Below are 5036 nucleotides of genomic sequence, written 5' to 3' on the forward strand. Positions count from 1 at the left end.
TACTCCAAAGTGATTTCACCTTAGCTGGCTGCACGGGCACATCTGCAATGACCCTGTTTCCAAAAACGACCCCATCATTAACAGTGGTTAGGATGCAGAATTTCTGAGGACATACTTTTACACATTGTAGCATGCAACCTTACTACTTCTGTATCATTACTGGCACCAATCACCATGGTTTTCCATGGGCCCCTTCAGGAGCAGAGAGTAAGACATACCATATACAAAATCTATTCCTGACTTCAGCTTTTACTCCATTGGAAAACTAATGATAGGCAAGCCAACCCACGGGGTTTCATTAGAAAAAAATGAGCATATGCAGTATCTTTGTTTGAATTGCTATGATGATATACCTCAGGCTGGGTTACTTATAAACAACAGAAATTTGTTGCTCACAGGTCTAGAAGCTGAGAAGTCCAAGATTAGGGCTCCATTGGATCTAATGTGTGTTGAGAGCCCACTTCCTCATAGATGATGCCTTCCATGAGGTCTAACATGGTGCAAGGGACTAAAGCTTCCTCAGGCCCCATTCAAAGGGCACGATCCCATTTATAAGGCTACCCTCAAGACTGACCACTCCTAAGGGTCCAAGCCTTAATAACCTGACAGGACAATGAATGGATTCCAAACATTTTTTAATGTTGTATACAAAATATGTTCAGAATACTTCCTAATCCACATACGCCAATATGTTCAGTGAGTAACAGAAATGAAGACAGTGGCCAAGTGGTGGTGGCGCACACCTTTAATCCCAGCACTCGGGAGGCAGAGCCAGGAGGATCTCTGTGAGTTTGAGGCCAGCCTGGCCTACAGAGTGAGATCCAGGACAGGAACCCTAACTACACAGAGAAACCCTGTCTCAAAATAAATAAATAAATAAATAAATAAATAAATAAATAAATTAAAAATTAAAAAAAATGAAGAGGGTGAACTTTGGTTACCTTTAGAGGTGGCATATCAGGATACCAAAATGGCTTATATGTGGGAAAGTAGAAGAATTTTAGGGTGATGATTCTCTCTGGGGCCTGGGCAGTTATGTTGAAGATGGTAACTATGAAATGGCAAAGCCTTGGGCAGAAAAAGATCTTGAGGGAGTGTAAAGAAATCATTTAGTGTTTGGTACGGTAAGGTGGGAGCATCTGTCTAGCAGGAGTGAAACAAATGGAGTGTTTTCTCCTGTGCTGTCAATACTCAGTATAACCCTTCACCTCTGGTCATTGAAGTGTGTTATGGGATTGCCCCCAACAATCCATTCTCCCACAGACAATGCATGAGGGTCCTCTCAGTCAGTCTGACATTATCCTCTAGGAGTCTCAAATCTCATGGTTAAGAGCTCAGTTCCTCAAGACTGCTCACGCCAGATGCCCATCTCAGATCTTAGCTCTTGCTTCTAACGAATGGTATGGGTTCCCATGATCCCCTTCTCAAGTATAGTCTTTGCTGGATGGAGTTAAGAACTTGAGAAAGCCCTTCACAGTTACTATAAGGGCTGTCACAAGAGATACAGAGATGCTGCAGATGTAAGAAATACACAGGTGTGTGTGTGTGTGTGTGTGTGTGTGTGTGTGTGTGTGTGTGTGTGTATACATACATTGGAGCTTACGTGTTTTCTCTGGGTGTGCTTTCGTCTACGTGTTCTGCAACCCAGAAGCTCTCAGAATCCTGTTCATTTGAGTTTTCATGCCGGCCTCTTTCCATTCACCTGGGTGATTGAATGATTATTGATGATTTATAGCTTGCATAGACTTGAGTATTAATGGGTTGTGTCTAGCCCGTGGCTCTGTTGAGAGGTGGTGAAGCCTTGAGAGGTGGAAGCAAGTGAAGTCTTTGGGGATTGGGAATCCATCCCCTTCCTTCTGTTTGTCTTTCCTGGCCCCCACAAGGTGAGCAGCTTTACTCTACCATGTACCCACTGTTCTCTGTACTGCCTTGACACAGGCTCCAAAGCAACCGTCAGCCACCATAGACGGAAACTTCAGAATCTGTGAGTGAAAATAAGTCTTCCTCCTTCTAAGGTTTTTGTCTCACATGTTGTCATAGTGACAGAAAGTTGACTGATGCCAATCAACTCAACTTTCAGCCCCCCCCCTTTTTCCCTCTGAGGTGTGAGGGATGAGAGTTCCTACCTCTTTATCATATGGTTGGTTCCTTATACATACTATTGAGGAGCCCCAGCCACTAATCCTTTCTCTAACACCCCAGAAGATAGCCAGCACTCGTGATGGCTAATTCTTGGTTGTCAACTGGACACATCTGGGAAGAGGGAATCTCAGCTGAGGAATTGCATCCATTAGATTGGACTGTGAACACATTTGTGAGCATTTTCTGACTTGCTAATTGATGTAGGAAGAAGGGCTAGTCCACTGTGGGCGGTACCATCCCTAGGTGGGGTGGACTGAGCTGTGTAAGAAATGAAGCTGAGTGTGGGTTTGGAAGCAAGCCATTAAACAGAGTTCTTCTATGGCTTCTGCAGAAGTTCCTGTGTGAATTCCTGCCCTGACTTCCCTCAATGATGGACTTGTAACTTGAAAGTGTAAGATGAAATAAACCTTTTCCTCTCCAAGTTGCTTTTGGTCCTGGTGCTTATTATAGCAAAAAAAAAAAAAAAAAAAAAAAAAAAAAGCAAATCAAAGCAGTACTCAAGAGAATCCAAAAGTGTTAGGAGCTTGTGCCATGAGACTGGACAAAGACCCAGTAGATACATTTCTTTAACGTTAAAAAAAATTGCATTTATTTATTCTTGTGGAGGGGATGGAGGGAGACCTGTTCCAGCACCTGTGTGGAGGTCCAAGGACAGCTTATGGGAGTCAGTTCTTGCCTTCTACCTCACTGCTCCCAAGACTTGAACTCACGTCTTCAGGCTTGGTGGCAAGTACCTTTTAGCCCACTGAGCTTTCTTGGTGCTCCATGAAAAGATACAGTTCTGCTTTTATGTTTTTGTTTTTGTTTTTTTGAGACAGGGTTTCTCTGTGTAGTTTTGGTGCCTGTCCTGGAACTCACTCTGTAGGCCAGGGTGGCCTCAAACTCACAGAGATCCACCTGCCTCTCCTCCCGAGTGCTGGGATTAAAGGTGTGCACCACCATTGCCTGGCAAGGTACAGTTCTTAATTATGAATCATACTATCAGTTATTGAGGTTGAACCCACAGATAGCATTTCCAAAATGAAGCAAGCTTCTTTTGCTGCCTTCATGTTGAATAGCCCTGAAACCCAGTCTACAGTTTCACACACACACACACACACACACACACACCCGTGTGCACACTGTGCTGAAAGGCTTTTCTAAGGCAAAGTGAAGTTCATGAGCCGAGACTGAGCTGAGCTGTCTAAATTGGTTTCAGCTGACGGCCTTTGTTAGTGGAGACTGTGCTCCTGCTATCTGTCTTGTTATGGTTTTCATTTTCTTTCTGAATTCATTTCTGGAGCTCCGAGCCACAAAAATAACAAGCTTGAAAATGGCTTCGTGTGCTCCCTGGACTCACAGAGCCCAGCTTCCACCACAGTGTGTTCTAAGCAGGACTCCAGGGAGGGAGCCAGGATTGTTCATGTTCTTAGCTGGCGCAGCAGCAGAGAGGCCAGAGATGCTGACAAACACTGGCTAAGTCCCAGCATTCCCTAGCAATCTAAGATTGAACCAAAGTCAGGAATTGCCCAGCAAATGCCTTGGGTAGAGCTCTTTGCTCTGGCTCATGTTTGGCCCTTGTGGTAACTGAGGGAATCTGCCTCTCACTCTCACAAAAGTACAGCCTCACTGGGCAGTGGTGGCACACGCCTTTAATCCCAGAACTTGGGAGGCAGAGGTGGATGGATCTTTGAGTTCAAGGCCAGCCTGGTCTACAGAGAGAGTTCCAGGACAGCTAGGGCTGTTACATAGAGAAACGATGTCTCAAAAAAACAAGCAACAACAACAACAACAACAACAAAAACCCTTATATACACAGCCTCACAAGATGGCATTTGTTTCTGCCAAGATTTGTCTGCAGACCTAGACTGGAGTTGACTACAGTTCAGTCCTATGCAGGTATCAAATACTGCATCAAGAGAGAAGACTGCAAGGTCTAAACAAGATGGGTCAGCAAGCCTTGGTTGCGGAGGGACTGAGGGTAGATGGAGGGTCTGGAGTTGGGGTGGAGTTGGGGCGGAAGTGACGACTGACCTAGAAGCCCTCCTGGCATGGACACCTGGGGCAGACCACTTTGAGACATGGACACAGAGAGGACCTGAATATTTTGGAGGTGGGCATCATAGTGCTCCGAGCTCAGGGCCAAGAAAGGGCACTAAGGGAGCTGGCAGCATGAGAATGATTTATGTGGCGAGGTTAGAGAGCCTTCGTGAGAGAATGGGAGGGCACGACCTTCACCAGGAAACCAGCATGTGCTGGTGAGGAGGAGATGGACAGTTCTCAGAAGCTCAGGGATAGCTTGAGGCTGGGCTTGGCACTGAATGGGCTTCCCTAGCACCAATAAGTGATAGACTCTCACTTACAGGGGGTGTAAACAGGTAGGGGCAAAATCAGCATTCTTAGTGGTAAAGAGCTAGAACTAGTGGTAAAGAGCGGTCTTCAGAAAGCACTCCTTCCCATCCCCGAGTGAACAGTGTCCAGCAGCAGCTCAGACCTGAAAACTGGAAGCCCCATGTGTCCCTTCCTGCTCCCAGCTCCTGCTGGTGGCGAGAGCTTCTCACTGCAAGACTTCGCTGTGGTCCCGGTCCTTGCGGCTAAGTCTCTCTCCTATCTTCTTTGCTCTTGCTTGCTTGGTGGCCTTTCTGAACCCAAGGCTACTCACCCTGCATCGAATCGAGTGGCTTTCCCATGCCTGCCGAACAAAGTCCCAAAGAGACGGCATGCCACGGGACATGACTGAGAGCATTCCTTGAATTTTGGTCACCGACCTATCAGGTTACCTGGAGGAAGTCACCCACAGGAGGGTCTGGCTGAGGCCAGTGCTTCTTGGGGAGCACAGGAGAGCACGAGAGAGCAAAGAAGGAAATGTGGAACAACTGCATGCCAAGCGCAGGGGTCCTGCCACATTCCCTGAC

Source organism: Peromyscus maniculatus, chromosome 15 (genome assembly GCF_049852395.1).
Source record: "Peromyscus maniculatus bairdii isolate BWxNUB_F1_BW_parent chromosome 15, HU_Pman_BW_mat_3.1, whole genome shotgun sequence".
NCBI lineage: Eukaryota > Metazoa > Chordata > Mammalia > Rodentia > Cricetidae > Peromyscus > Peromyscus maniculatus.